The following is a 16,070-nucleotide window of genomic DNA, read 5'->3' as shown; positions in this document are numbered from 1 at the left end:
TAGACACAGACCACCAGCAATACAGACCATTCGTTATATCTTTTTTTTTTTCCAGTAGCTATTAATTTGGGATGCATTTCAACTAGTGGCCTTGACTGGAAAAGTACCAGATCCCATGCTGTGTATCTCGAGGGTACCCTGTCTCATTAATAAGCACCTTCATTCCAGAGTATTGTCTGTTTATTTTGGAAGGTTTTCCTCCCCTCCCTGAAAAAACAGAGATGAATTGGGATAAATACAGGCAGGAAATGGTTTCCCTAGCAACACTAAGAATACATAAGAACAACCTCATCATTCACTTTTCTTCCTTAGATACACTTTTAAAAGAAGTTTGAGCTACCCTAAAAGACATCTCCTGTTTGCAGTACAACACCCAAGTCAACAGAATTAATCAGCCCTGATTTCACTTTCAGTGAGAAGGGAACTAAGTCCCTTTAAAAAAAACAGGGACATAAGGTCTTAGATTCCAGGGAAAGAAAGCTGAGTCAAAAGAGGAGTTCATTCAGATTCAACCCTGCTCAAAAGAAAGCTGCTTTATGTAACATTCAGCTTTGCTGAAATGTAACTTACGTTAACTATCTTCCAGCATGCCCTGTTCAGAGAGCCTTAGGTTTTGGTAAAGTCTGGGTTGAGCTGTCCATAGGCAAAATCTAACCTAGTTGTGTAACAGTGCCAGAAAGGAAATCAGAAAACTTGTTTCTGAGAATTTATTGGGGGAGACATCAAAGCGTGGTGCTGCGTAATTCCTACTCCTGTCACGTTGCACTAACACAGCCCCCTCGCTCCTGATCCACTTGCCGTTCCTGCCAGCTTCTGAATGCACTGTGAGGTACATGAGATGCCTTTCAGCAGCTGAGAGGGCTTCACTTTTCAGCTGGAACAGTGTGTCTGGCCTCAGAGGTGAGGGGAGACTTCACTGGGCACATTCTCCTCATCCAATTTTCTCAACAGCCTGTAGGCAGGAGGGTTGGCCCTGAGAGGATGCCAGTAGGTGAGCCCAATTTCAGGCTAACCCTGCCAGATTTCTACCTCCACAGTAGGTAATATGTACTCTTTCTCATCTTTTAAAAGGGATCAGATTGGTTAGCAATAGCCACAGCATCCAAAGGAGCTGCTTCTTTGTCTCATGTCCCTTCTAGTATCACTGCTTCCAAGGTGCTATCTTCCTTTCTAAAAGCAGTAAATTTGTCTCCAGTGACTGCTTGAAATCAAACCATAACCAAATCATTATCCAGAAACTGTGCTTCTATTGAACATTATTGATGTTGTGGAACAAAGGCACATTGCTGATGACATCTGCAACAAGTACCAGAGAATGGCTAAGGGGCAGATAGCAAAGAGGTCAGGTCATAGGGAGATTGATTGTTCAGCTGGGTGCAAACATGTGCTCCAGCATGCGTCTGATGAGCAGTGGTAGCAGTGCAATGGGAAGGCTCCAAGGCCATCCTCCGTCTGGCTCATGGGAAAGAAGGTTGAGAAGTGGACTGCTCTGTACTTGCCACCACCTGAGTCAGGACAGATATTTGATAGCAGATGAACAGAAAAAAAAAAAAGTGAATAGAAGCTGAAAGTAAGGAAATATAGACAAAAATAAGATTTGTTTTCTTACAGTGAGGGCAATAGTCTCTGGAACGATCAGCCAAGGCTGAAGTGGTTTCTCCTTCACAGGTAATTTAATGTTTTGTGACGTTTTTCTTAAAGGTGGAGCTTTTATCACTTTCAGGAGGCCTACTGAGCCTGAGACTGTGTATAAAATCAGAAGAGTCACAGTGGTAAATTTCTGTCTTTACACTCTATTCTGTTCCATGCAAGGGGAGCAAAGCAGCTGGAGAATGCAGTCCAGTGTCACAGATAAGTAGTATGCTTAGCCTCCAGCAAAGCACGATGGGGAGAAAGGGGAATATATAGTGCTGTCACACCTTCGAAAGACTCTGATATCTGCATGAGGGCACTGATACACATTTTTGTCCATCAGGCCTGTTTGAAGTAAAGGCTTCCAAGAAGAATGTCATGTTTTACCAGTCCCAAAAGTGTAACTCTGGTTTGCTTAGTCTCAACATCAGATTGACTCTGTGTTCAGTAATTACTGCTACTTTGCTTCTGAGGGATGGGTTAGTGGTCTCTTTCAGGATGGATTTATGCTTTCTGTCCATGAAATTGCTCTGTGTGGTCCAGTTGATGGTACATGGAGAGCATGGCATGGCAGCTGGTGCTAGAAGAAACTGGAAGAGGATGGTGGTCACTGGGGACACTATGGATTTGCCAAGAGCCCCAAAACCTGGATCTGGTTCCCACCGATACTCTGCCTTTCTGAACTGACTCATAATAGGAAATAATGCTGAAGATAAAGACAGCCCTGGTAACTAACTTAGTTACTTCCTCATCTCTGGTTAAACTAAGAAATGATTTCTAAAGCTGGTTTTCTGTTCCTCATTTACAGTACTGTTAACCTCAAACTTAAAAAAAATCCCAAATGCTGCAATGCCATAATGGCGAAATATGACTGTTGTGTGAATGCTTTTTATTCTGTAGGGAATATGCATGGTTTCTTTCAATATGAAGATTCAACTATTATATCCAAAAATAGAGTTTCTTCTCTGTGGGATGGAATACTCCCAAGCACAGCTCTTAGTCAAGAAGAGATCAGTCCTGGGAGGTCTGATGAGGCAGGTATTAGAGACCAGATCAAATAACGGTGGTCTCTTTCTGACTTTAAGCTGCAAAAGGGGATTTTCAGATCATGCAGGCTCTGGATTTCCAGCATATTGGCCAAACTCCTAGGCCCACCTTCTGAGAACAATGTTGGGAAGAAAGGAGAAGGATGCTCATACGGGAACTTCATGGGTCTTATGTGCTGGAGAAAGCTCCTCAGCATGGCATGAGAACTGGGCAGCAGGCCAGGAGCAGGAGGAGCAAGAAGTGATGGGGCATGGCCCAAACTTGCACAATCCATAGTGACAACACATGCAGGGCTCTTCTTTTGGGAATGAGACCCCTAAGGGCTTGGTTGTGCCCTAGCCTGCCCCAGGTCTGTGGAAGGGGTAGGACTGCAGAGAGGAGATGGTGTAGATGCTTTCTTGAAGTAGGGTACAGAAAGGTTTGTCTGGCAGGTTGCTCTTCCACTGCCCTGGATTAGCTCAGTGCAAAACCCTAACTGACTTCAGCCCCTCTCTCTGTGCTTCTGTGCTTCCTTGCAATGTACAGCAATTAAGCACAAGCCCCAGACATCCCCTTGCTCATACAACGCTTTAATTATAAAGCAGTTTGCTTCTGATTGGCAATTACTCTGCCTGGGAATGGGCCTCAGAAGCGGGTAGGCCTTCGAGACCTGGCTGTCATTTTCATCTGCTTCAACCTCTTCTCCATCTGGCTGTTGAAAATAAGGCCTCCCCTCTAAGCACACTAAAAAATTAAGAAATGGGTGGGATTGGACTTCACTGAAGCTTTGGCTTGTTTCTTTGTTTTCCCCTTTTCCCCCTGGTTGTTAATAGAAAACCTCTGATTCATTACTGTTACTTGCTTAATCCTATCATGCTGACAGCACCGTGGCACTCCACTCCTTCTGACAGAAGAGCTGCAAGCAGAGATGTGACACAGCAGTGACAAACAGACAATCTGCCACTGACCTTTCCAAGGCAGTGAGACTGCCCTGGGAGAAACACTTCTCAGAAACTGTCCTGACCCCAGATGCTGGGGTCTACGTGCAGTCTGGAGATCTCCACAATGGGAAATAGGAGAACTGGGGAGCAGGCTGGATCTTTGTGATGTGAAAGACCAGGGATAGAGATAGAAGTGCAGACTGTGCTTTTTCATCTGCATCCTGATACTGCTTTGCAAAGTGCCATCCAGTTGGGGATGGATGCAGGAGCCTGGGCAATGTCTGTGGTCCTGCTACAGGCCTGGGGAAAGTCAAAGCCTTCTCCTGACATCAGTGGCCCCCGGGCCTTCGCCCTCCCATCCTGTGATACCTGATGGCGCAAGCCAGTCCCAGCTTGAAAACAGTGTGGTGGATGGAACAACCATAGTGCAGGGTTGGCTTCTGACATGACCAAAGGCCTCATGTCATCAGCATGAAGCCCATGCCAGCTTATCCTTCAGACCCCATCCCTGCCCCTTCCTGGGTCAGGAAGCGTTTAGAGGCTGAAGTAATTTCCTTTCCCAACAAGGAACTTCATGGGATTAGGTCTTAATACCATGCACTATGTTTTCCCTTAGTACAATCACACTGATTGTAGGTAGTTATTCTGTAGTAAATATTGGCAAAGAGCAAATGTTTAGGGGCACTAAGACTAGAAACGGAGTACATTTTGGATAAACTCCCTTTCTTTTGCAGCCTGTGTTTTCTGAGCTATTTAAATTCAGCCACTAGAGAGCAAGCTTCTTCTTTTTATCAAACAACAGACTATATATTTATTTCAAAAAGAATTGCACAGTACTTCAGGCCAAAAAAACATAAAAATTAAAAACAGTTTTCAGTTTACAGAGGGGAAAAGAAGCTTGCTCTCTCCTTCCTCGTTCTCCCCTGCTTTTCTTCTCTCCCTCTCTCAGTTTCTCTCTCACACACTCTTCACAAGCTGCATCTTAGGAAGGAAGAATAGACAAGCGTTTTGTTGAAGCAAAGGCCTTTTCTAATGACTGTCTAAGCTCTCTTCCTTCATGTCAATCATCAGAGGTAATAGTCCATCCCAGTGTGTAGCATGCTGTGTGAGAAGCATCTCAAAAGGAGGCCTTGGACTGGTAATAGGCACTACAGTAGTGTGCATGCAATTGAGCAATACTTAGAGATGAAGAAATCTGCAAATTTGCAGGATTATACCCATTAATACCGGAGTCTACCTCTATCTGTAGTAGCACAGCAGCAGCTGGACTACTTAGACCACGTGGCTTAAATGCCCTTGAGACTTCAACACAAACAGGTTGGAGAAATCACATCTTTCTAACAGCCTCCAGCCATGGGCTTTCTTTTTCCCCTTGGTCTTTCACTCTCAGAAGTGCCCTGCTCTGACAGTTCCTGCATGGCTGAGCTCTGGGCTCAGAGTCAGGGGAGAAGAGAAGGAGAGAAATCTTGCCTGTTCTTTCAGTGAACAAAGGTTGTATGCATAGGTAGGAATAATGGTGAAGATTCTAAAAGCAATAGAAGGGTGATGGTATTTTATTACCTTGCTTCTTTGCGTCAGGAGAAGAAACACACAAGGTGCTTTTGGGCTGCAAGGGCAGTGTGGCCAGGCTGTGTGATATTCTCTAAATGCTGCACTAGAGTTATATCCTCAGTGAGGTAATGGCTCATATCACAGCTGCCTGCAAGCCTCCTTTAAACCAGTTCTAAAAGCAGTGAACTCTGTAGAGGTGCTGAGGTGCACAAAGAAGCTTCCTAACGTGACAGTGGTGGCAGAGACAGCTCAGAGCTGGTGGGGGCAGTCTGGAACATCCATTTTTTAACAAGAGACCAGCCTGAGTAGCAGCAGCAGTAAGGAGTTTGTCTTCCTAGAAACCATGTCCAAATGATCCAGTGAACAAGTGAAGCAAATGCTGGTTCAGTCAAGATTTAGTAACTCCCATCAGTAGTTATTCTTGGGAAGATGATAGAGGATTTTGTGAAACACATGGTGGTATCAGCATTGTGTACACAGTGGGTTATCTCCCTGCCTTTCTCTGTGAACTGGGCATGGGTACAGCTCTAGATAACACATGCGTTGCCCAATGTTCTGTGAAGTGGCTCTTTACGATGAGTTACAAGGCCTGTGGCCTGACATGGACCTTTACAGAAAGACACTCCAATGGGCTGTGGGTGGTATGAGCTTTGACAAGTCCTACTGTTTAATGTCCCATTGACAGTATGAATTGCCCCATGGAGTGATGTGTCCCAGATTTAATCAGTTTTATCCATTGTACCAACCTGGGAACCAGTGCTTCAGAGTGAAACCACTTTATTATCTCTGTGCTGCATTAGGCATGATCATGTGGCTAAGAAATGAATTAGCTGCATCCTTGCAGCATGCTGTGACAAGCTCTCCAAACCAGATGTTTTGCGATCAAAGGGGAACCTTAGGATTTTGGGTGCAGTCAGAGCAGCTATGAAAGCATGATTGGCAAATCTCACCAGGTCAATATGATACAATGTAAACTTTTTTATTTTGCTATCAGGCCGCTGATTTTGAGGCCACATACAGCATAGGGAAATTCTGTTCAAATGCAGGCAGCAAATAATAAAATGATTTCTGTTCCGCTCTGGGAATATCAAGGTGCTGGGGAGATGATGGGAGACCACCATTGCCATTTTTGATGCAACGTAGCTAAAGATGTGATGACAAAGAGCCATGCCTTCTGGAGCTTGGATATGAATGACCTCACTCTAAAGTCACAGAGATACAAACTCTGAAAGGTGAGGATATAAATACATGTATCAGACTTCGAGCTGTCCCACGCCACTAGACACCCAAAACACTACAAAGGTTTGAGTACTGGTCAGAGCTAGCATGACAGCTCCTCTGACCCTTTTACTAATGCCTCCTCTGAATAGAATTGATAACTGTGAAATGTGGCTTCGGGCAAACTCCCTTCACCAGAGAAGCTCCTAGCTGGTGCATAGATAAAAAAGAACAGCCATTGGACAAAACAGACAGCTCTCAGGGCTCATTGTCAGCAGCTGCAGAGCTCGTCTTCACTGTGTGCATGACAGCAGTCTAGGGTCAGCATAAATTCAGCCCTAGGCACACTCAGACCTCTTGTGCACTCATACCTGCTCATACAACTTTTAGAAGTGTGCCAGTAGCAAAAGCTGATTAGCAGCTGTCTCTCCTCTTTGGCTGTAAATGCTAGCCACAAGGAGGAGCAAAACTGGCACTTGGAGGTTTGTTTAGAACAGTCTGGCAGATAGAGACTGCTCAGTCTTCAGGCAATCATCACCTACTTCTTTTGAGCACATTTAAGAGTGCTTTGTTTTGCTTCTCTGCAAGAACAAAGTTCTGTCTTTTAAAAAATTATACTTAGAGTCTTGGTGACTTTTATCTCTGAAAAGCCTATCTTCTTCTGCAAAAGTTCATGCCTCTGAAATTAGAATGAGTGAAGCCTGAATAAGAAGGCTCTCGCACATTTTCCACAACCAACTTTTCTAAACCTCCCCATTCCCATAAACACTTTTTTTTTTTTTTCCCCAGAAGTGCCCTCTGTTTTGGAGTATCTGTTTTCTTTATTCTCTTTGGGACAGACTTCATTGCTATCTGCAGTTGCTGAGGTCTCTATATCTTGATGCCAAACCATCCCAGCATCCCCATTTTTGTGCGTGTCACATGCAAGTCCCAGTGTGAAGGAATGGGAAGGAGATACTTGGCTGGCACTGCAGGGGAAGGACTACACAGCTGAGCTGTGGCTGGGACTGCACTCTCCTGTGGACCCTCTGCGTTGCTTCCCTACTTAAGCCTCAGAGCTAAAACACTTCCATGCATTTCTCTTGTCTTTTCAGGCTTGGGAATTCTCCCTGTGCTTCCAAACCCTTTGGAAAACATTCTGCCAAGCCTTGGGCTGTTCATAGGGGCCAGGATTTCATTCTTGGCTTGCCTTCAGTCTAAACAACCCTTGTTACTTTCCTTCTTTTCCCCCAAGGAGTGTATTAATTTTCTTAACGTTTCTCTTTGCCTAAAATTAGACTGTCGCTTTCCTTATCTCTGACCAGCTCAGTGGTGCTATACTTTTCCATTTCTTGCTTTTTTTTTTTTTTTTTCCCTCTTTTTTTTCTCTCTGTGATTTATTTCTGGAAAATGTGGCTTGCAGTGACTGTTGGTTAATGCTGGAAAAGAAGATAAGACAAAGTACAAACTGGACTCAGGCTTGCTTTCTTTTCAGTGATGGTCATTTATTTGTCCTTCAGCCAAACCTGTGAATCTCTTCCAAGGCCTTACCTTCATTTCTTATCCCTGAACAAAAATCGGTATCTTTGGTGTGGGGAGATGAAAACAACGTGATGTTGTCTTCTGGGGTGATCACATCAGTCTGGGGTCTGCACCAGGTGCCCTGCCCTGCATGCTGGTAGCCTGAGGATGTTCAGTGTTCTTCCTGGCTTCAAAAGGGTAAAGCTGGTTGCAACTGACCCCAAGCTCTGCCTAGCAATTCCTTTCTGCAGTTTTAGGCTTAAGCTGGCAATTAATGCTGTTATCCTTCCAATCCATCAGCACGTTTGTCATGCAGAGAACATTGCTGACTTGGAGTGGTCCCAGACCTAGCCCTGGGGAGTGGAGGAGGGAGAAGGAAATGGAGTCAGAGTGGGAGAGAGGCCAGTCACCTCCAGCATTTATGAAACTTATGCTCTATTATATACTGCAATTATATTGTTTTCCAAATCCGATGGGAACTGTTGTTTTTCATGCAATAAATATCTTCCTGCAGTGCTGGCAGCTGTAATATGGCAGCTCTGACAACTTGAAAGTGAAACTCATTCCAGTAACATGATTCTGATACTAGTGGCTTTGCATTAGCTTAGCTGAGAGAAAGAATCAAAAAAGATAAATAAATTGGATTTCTTCCATTTTTCCTCATAGTAACTCCTTTCCTAGTGATAAAGCCCAAGACTTTGCTAGCAGTATGTTTGACAGCATCTTGTTAACAGAACCTTGAATGATGCTGAAGGAATCGCTCATGACCAGCAGATCCATAACCAGTGTTTTTAAAGATCCATACCAATTTTTTTATAGTTCAAATATTACAAGGCACAATGACATACATAATCCTTCATTTTTTGAACACTGCCGATATTTTGTGATGCTGTGATTTTATTTTCCCATCTTTCAGCATTTTCTGGATCTGGGATATGCAGGATATTGTATTGATAATCCTGTAGCACAAATTCAAATGAATAACAGATACATAATATTGAAAACCAGCATGCATAGAATGATAGGATTAACCTGAGATCATAAAGTACCAAAGTCTTTCTTGGTTCTTATCAGAACAGCCCTAAAGTTGGATGCTTCTTGGAACAAGCGGGAATGAATATCCAGAGCATTTCACGGAGAGATACTGAACCTAAGCTACATGCAGTACTGTACTGTTATAATTAAACAAGTGTCATTTCATATGGAAAAGTTTATGAACTGATGCCACCGGTTACAAGCTAAGTTTTCACATCCATAGAAAGGTTTCTCTATGCAAAATATCACTTTCTTTGGACAATTTAGTCCAGCCTTGTATCTTCAGGTAAATCGATAGAATGTGTGTACAAACAAGCCCACTAACATATGTTAGACCAGATGATAAAAACACAATACAAATGCAACTGTCTCTTCAGCATTCCTAGCATGTAACATCCCTAACATGTAGTTCTCCTTGGCAAAACCCTTACAACTATGCAGAAGATGTGGATAGAGCTGTGATGACAAGATGCACCTCCCTCCTCCTTTGTTAATGCTTACATCCACTGTTTAATTACGTGGTTAATGTATCAAAAACCTCTGATTCTTCTGGGTTGACCCAGACTTGTGCTCTGGTGCACGATGTTGCAGAGCCATGGGACCTCACCAGCCCTCGTTGTTCTGGTGGGCTACAAGATCTACTCACAGCTCTCAGTCATTGTCACTGCAGATCTTAGACTGGGCTCTGACAACAAAGGCAAGTGTGAACCTAAGGGAATATAATTTCATATTTCCCAGTTGGAACGTATGTATTTTGGTCACCAAACCGGTTTTTTTTTTTTTTTTGGCCTTGCGCATCAGTTGAGTGCTACTGTTACTTGAGTGTGAAATACATTCGTAGTTCACGCACTCTATCTTAGTTGACAAGCTGTGTGTTGACACTGTTGATACAAAATTAAACCATTGGGTTTTGGTCCTCTATGTCCTGCAATTCAGAAACCACAGTTGAGTTCAAGATGTACTCAGATGAGAATAAAGTCTGCAACAAAACTCTCCCTAATGCAAGAATCTTCCAAGTACATTTATAATTATTAGTTTGTTACCAGAAACATTAACACACATGATAAAAAAGATTGATGCTCCTGCCAGTCCATGTGTATACCTTAATTGCATATCAAAGATAGTCTGAGAATCCTCTCTTTCATGTAAATATACTCAATGGTTAGTAAATATTAATGCTGCTCTCTGGCTCCAGCTGTGAGAAGATTTTATTGTCGTGTTAGAGGTTTTGATTAGCTTCCAAAAGGTTTCACAGCGTCTACTCTATTTATCTGAAACATACAGAACTGCTGCAGGCAAGGGCTGCTACAAAGAAAATAGTACACTTTCTCCCATTGTTTTTAATTTAGTCTGTGCAAGTATAATTATTTCTGCCTGTTTAATGCTCTAATGTCACCCTCTATGAAATTCCAAAGGCAGGAAAGAAGCTGCCTAGTGTCTTTTAGTTCCAGTTTTCAGTAGACAGCACTGAAGTAAAAGAAAGGCGTCACGTCTTCCCATTATTCTCCCTAATTGTCACAGCAATTTACCCATGAGCTGATGTGATAGCCATAGAGGGAAATGGAGCAAAACCTTTTCCATAACTCAGTGCTCAAGGAAATCTTAGACACCGATGTGAAGGGGCAGCTTGGTGTCCGTCGGTCAGCGATGCAAGGCTCTCCCTGCTGAGATCAGCTGACGAGGTCAGTGGCCTGTCTTGACCTCCCATCATCCAGCTGAAGGAATGAAATCCTCCTCAGCTGTCCCTGCTGTATCCCTTACATCAGGCAATGCCTTTGCTGCAGTCACTTGAGCTGATGCGTGCTGAGCTGGTGTTACCCCATGGGGCTGGTGTCCATGCACAGAGCTGGTGCCACTCCATGCAGGGACTCTGGTGCTGCTGTGCCCATGCCAATGTGGCTCTTGACAATTCCAGGCACATTCTGGGGCTCCCATGGTTTGTTTTGTTTTGTTTGTTTGTTTGTTTTAGTTTAGTTTAGTTTAGTTTTTTTTTTCTTTCAGTGAGTGGATTATCCTGAATTCCAACATCAGAAAAACAGGAAAACTGCTGTTGCACCCCCCCTTGGCTCTGGAGGGGCTTTTTGTGGGGAATGGGTAGCTGTTGTGTGTTGTTCCATTCCTTTGCATAAGTTACCATGTTGCAGCCAAAATACCATGCTGGTGTGAGCTCCTCTGTGCTGCTTCATAATCCACCTCCAAAGAAAGGGTTTTGCAAGGAGCTGGGAAGCTTGGCACTCTTCTTTGTTGGTGCAACATCTCAAACCAAAGCAGTGCCTTCTCTGTGGGGAGCTCTTACCCAAGTCAGCCAAGGTGAATGCTTAACAGAATCACATAATCACAGAATTCTGGAGGCTGGAAGGGACCTCTAGAGACCAAGTCCAACACCCCTGCCAAAGCAGGCTCCCTAGACCAGGTTGCACAGTTAGGCATCCAAGCAGGTCTTGAATGTCTCCAGAGAAGGAGACTCCACAACCTCTCTGGGCAGCCTGTTCCAGTGCTCTGTCACCCTTACTGTGAAGAAACCTTACCCTCCAGCTTCTGCTGGGACCTCCAACTCACGTCTGTGAGGGCAGAAATTCAGACCATCGTGTTTCTGCAAACAGACTACTTGGTGTTAACACCTCCTGTATCACTGCTCTGGATTGAGGCAATTGTCTGGAGCTAGACAGCCGGTCCTTGGTGCACTCCAGTCTCCTTTAATCTGTTGAATATTCACCCCGTGGGGTTTTTGTCTTTACAGAAATCAGCAGCGTATTGTTGGGGCTGACCTCTGTTAGTAACACTGCTCTCACATGGAGGTCAGCAGCATCACTAACCTCCATGGCTGCTTTACATAAATCTTTAGCATAAAACCACAATAGCTCTGCATGCCGAAGGGCAAGCCTTGTTTGTGTTGTGCAGGCATTACCACATTTTCAGCTGATCTTTTAAGTGGTTTCTAATAAAATTATTAGGCGACTGGAAAAATCTTCAGTAACATTTTTAAATTCAGTCCAGCTTCAGAATAATAAACTCAGCTTTTGACAACCCTTGTTTATAACAATTCCAACAGCACGAACTAATTTTCCCTTTGGTAATGAGTACTATTAGAATGGCTGTTCACACAGAGCTGACGTGGATTCAACAGCCTTGCTTTTTGTTATATTCACAGCACGCTGTGTGTAACATGTACAAAAGTACAGCTTTCCCTCTTTTCCTTGCCTCTCTTTAGAAATTGTTTAAAGGTTGCTAAATAGAAGGTTCAGAAGTAAAATACAGCAATGTTCTATGCAAATAGCAGGTTTCTTCGTTATTCCGATCTAGCAAATTGCTGAACCCTGCTATGATGGGTACTTACACAAAATGAATGTTCATCTGGTTCTCTCTAAGGTTTGTTACGGTGAGAACACGCTACTTCAGCTATCAGGATGGGAGAGGACACAATTGGTTTAGTATGTTGATGACATTTATCAATCCGTGTGCTTGCTAGTTCTAGCTGGCAGTGCTGGAAGATACCTCCTGAAAGCCATGGTGAAACTCAGAGGGGAGCAAGCAGCTCCCACTAACCTTGTCCATCAAAACTGGCAGTGCCTCCCTCCTGCTGGTGCCTCTCCCGTCTCTAGGCAGCTTTTTGCACTTGTACTTTGCTGAGTGTCCAGCAGCTCGCAGGAAGAGCTTTGCATGCACTTACTTTCGTTTGAGCGGGACATCTCATCCCAGAGAAGGTAAGTTTGGTCCTATTGCCCTCTTGTGGCTGCCCAAAAGAGGCTACAGTAGAGTCCCACTGGCTGACATGAAGAAGTGGTACTTGCTCATTACTAACGTAAATTTCCTAAAGGTTAAAAACAGTGCTGGTCCCTGAGGTGCAGCTGTATAAGGTGAGCTGGAGCATCACTCAGGAGATCGTGGTTTTTGGAAGGGGACATGGCGGCGTTCTCACTGTTACAGGAGACCAGGCACAAGGACATCTTGGGCCAAGCCTTCCTCCCCTCCTCTTTCCTCACCCTCACAATTGCCTTGTGTTTATTTTTCAGCTGCATGGGAGAAACCCCTCGCTGCAGTTTGGGAGCATGCCCTGGTTCTACCACCTTCAAAGGTGACTATTCAAAATGCACTGCCAGCCCTAGAAGGGAACCTTATCATTGCTGTGCAGCCTGGACCCCATGTGTTGCCAATAGTGCATATAGGAGGTGCTTCTGTCTCCATGAGGTCATGCTGTACTCGTGCTTGGGGAGGGTGCTGTACTGGTGCTTGGGGAGGGTGCGTTTGGTGCCTTTGGTGTTGTGTGGCTGGTGTTAAAAGCAGAAAATTCAAGCACAACTGGTTAAAGAATAGTTCTAAGAAGGCCAGGGGGTCAGTTTGAAGATTTCACAGGAAAGCAAGAATTAGAATCAAAATAAAGAAAACTGAGAGGGAAGATAACAAAAAAAAAAAAAAGAAAATGAACACTGCAACCCTCCCAAAAACAGAACAGCTTTCTATCCGTGCATGAGCATCCTGACTGAAGTGCAGCCAAGCTGCTTCCATCAGGCCTGCACACCTCCCAGGTGTGTCTGCTGGTGCTTACACCTATGCATAACTTGAACACTTTATTCTAAAAGGAAAAACAATAAAAATCAAAGCAGGCTTGTATACAGGTTAAATCTTCTGTTAAGGAGCGGTAATGTTATTTGTTTTCAGTCAAATGAGGGCAATAAAAGCCAAGATATGTAATGAAACCCCACCTGGTGTATATTGGCCTTGACACAGCCTTTTTATTCAACATAGCTTTCGCTTAATGGAAATCCTTGGCAAAGAGCCAGAGTCAGGGCTGTAATGTTTGTAAATAGCTGTTGCTTTCAGCCTGACTTTCCCCAGAGAAAACCATGCAAGAATAAAAAAGTGAAGAATCGGCAACAGTGTAATTGCGTCACGTAACGGCCACCCCGAGGAAGCCATCTGAAGTTTTAATGCTCTAAAATGAATGCTGAATTCACTCGTTTTTGCTAACAAAGGTGGCTGTTGCGGTGGCTGCGCACACACCAGAGGGCTGCTGAAGAGGAGCGGAACAAATGCCATTTGCAATTCAAGTGCCTTTAGACCCCAGATGCTGCTGCCTCACAGCCACTCTTCTGCAACCTTGATGAAGGATGGTAATTATCCCTCCAGTACTGGTGACCAGCACAGGCCCGGCCCTAATCTTTTGCTGATACAGGCGACAGAACTCCTCAAGGCCACAGAGGTACAGGTTGGTGCCAAGCTATTGAAATGACATCGAGTCAGGCTGGATTTGAAAAGGGGCCATCTTGTACTCCTGATCTTGCATACTAGAATAAATATGTGCAGCTTTGGCAGGACAGAGCTGGGGCTTCAGAGCCTCCCCAGCTTGCTCAGGGCTTGCTCAACATTGGGCTCCCCTCTTGGCGGCTAAGAGAAGCTCAGAGCCACCTCAAGCTTCCTGATCCACTTCTTTTAACTTGGCTCAAGTATAAGCAGCTGCAGGTGGCACACACTGTATATTTAGCTTCTGGAGAAACGAACTCTTTTTCATCAACAGCCCAGCCATCCTCTTGCTGTATTTCCAGCTACTGCTGTTGCCTTGGATCTCCAGACACTGACCTAGCCTCCGCTTGGCATCTCAATTTGTAGCACCTTTGACGCTAACATCCCATTCAGGAAGGCACAGGAATAAGTTATGTTCTCTGAATTACGTCTTTTGGCCTTTATTCTGCTCACGAACATGGACCAGATTTTGAAGTTATCAGCTATTTCTTACAGAACACTACTCATTCAGATATTCCTCTTGGCATCAAGTTATAAACCAAGCCTACCTTGGGGTCTACCCATGTGTTGAGGGGTGATATGCTACCACCTGAGCCATGCCACCTGCTCAACGAAAGGCAGAGAGTAACAGCATCTCCTAGCTAACTTCAGGTGTAGTCTCCCCAGGGGGCAGCAGGCTGAATGCAAAGTCATATTTGCCTTAGAGGAAAATCTCTCCAAGTGGGGATTTTGATGGAAAGAGAATTTCATCCAACTCTTCTGTGATGTGGTGTGCACCTGCCATGCTGCACCCAGCAGCAGCTGCTTCACTGCTTTACTGCTCAAAGCTGGCAAGTCATTTTAGGCATTCTGTAGGAGCTGGTTACCTACAGCATGTTTTATGTTCATCTGGCCTTGGCCATACCCATATCTGGGGCATGGTGCAGAGTTAGGCTGCCCAGTGACCTTGCCAAGTGGGAGATGGCTCTTGGTGCAAAGACTGGTGGGGAATCCATGGATGGTGATGAGAAACACGTTTGGAACTGTTAATGAAGGCCGTCTCTCCCACACGCAAATCCACGTTGTCACAGAATTGTACACTGGACTTGAGGAACAATCCCACCACCATCACTGAACATATCACTAGGTAATGGCAGACTGCGGCTGGCATGAATCTGCTCTTGTCATCCAAGGAGCAAACTTGTGCTCTGCTGGTTACCCCTCACAGCCATAGAGCTGGGAAAGGAGGCAGAATTCCCTGTCGTGTGCTTACACCAAAATGCAACCCTACATTTTCAAACTATGTATATGAACAATAACCTCAAATCACTGTCTGATGTCCTGCTGTTGGACGTGGATTGCTTCATGCAAAGAGTGTTTTATAAAAATAAATTCTACTGAACTGTGTCCATGGCTGCTTTCTTTAGCAAAGTCTTTGATATTTCAGTGCTGTTGCATCTCAAATGTAAGTGGTATTGCCAAAAGATTGCATGAAGCAGCAAAAACACAGATGAGGCAAGTTGCCATCTACTGAAGAGCCCTGGTCACAGGGCAAGCATTTTCCTTTCTTCCTTTCTAAACTTCAAATGCAGGTGGAAAAGGTTGAGCTTGTTGCTTTTCTCTCAAATACATTCTCTCCTTACCAAAGTAAGAATTATGAAGGTTTCAACATGAATTTAAGAAAAAGATAGAACTCAATTGCTGAAGTTGAAAGTGACCAAAAGTAGCAAGGCATTTCATTTTAGGGGAAAGTTCTGTAATACTGAACTTATAAAGGACAGAAACTGCTGCCTGTCAGACTGGTCCGGAGCTCCCCAAGTGTGCCCAGAGCATCAGATGATGTGGAGGGAACAATTGGTGTTTTCTGCAGCAGTGGTTAGAGCCTGTCTGTATTTTAAGTAGCATCCTTTTGAATATGAGCTCCAGTGATAGACAGAGCATTTAATG

At 44.3% G+C, this 16,070-nt stretch overlaps 1 long non-coding RNA gene across 1 annotated transcript in view; it reads left to right on the top strand.

Moving 5' to 3' along the window:
* LOC149919118 (uncharacterized) overlaps positions 1–15,526 on the top strand; it is a 36,933-nt gene extending 21,407 nt beyond the window's left edge. The window contains exons 2-3 of the long non-coding RNA XR_016464443.1: positions 12,917–12,978; positions 13,877–15,526. This is a non-coding gene — a long non-coding RNA (uncharacterized LOC149919118). The remainder of the gene's footprint in view (positions 1–12,916; positions 12,979–13,876) is intronic.
* Positions 15,527–16,070: the final 544 nt, after the last annotated feature.

The sequence above is a fragment of the Phasianus colchicus genome, chromosome 2 (genome assembly GCF_987193195.1).
Source record: "Phasianus colchicus chromosome 2, bPhaCol1.hap1.1, whole genome shotgun sequence".
Lineage (NCBI taxonomy): Eukaryota > Metazoa > Chordata > Aves > Galliformes > Phasianidae > Phasianus > Phasianus colchicus.
The sequence above is the reverse complement of the archived record's forward strand: the minus strand, read 5'-3'. Positions and strand labels throughout refer to the sequence as shown.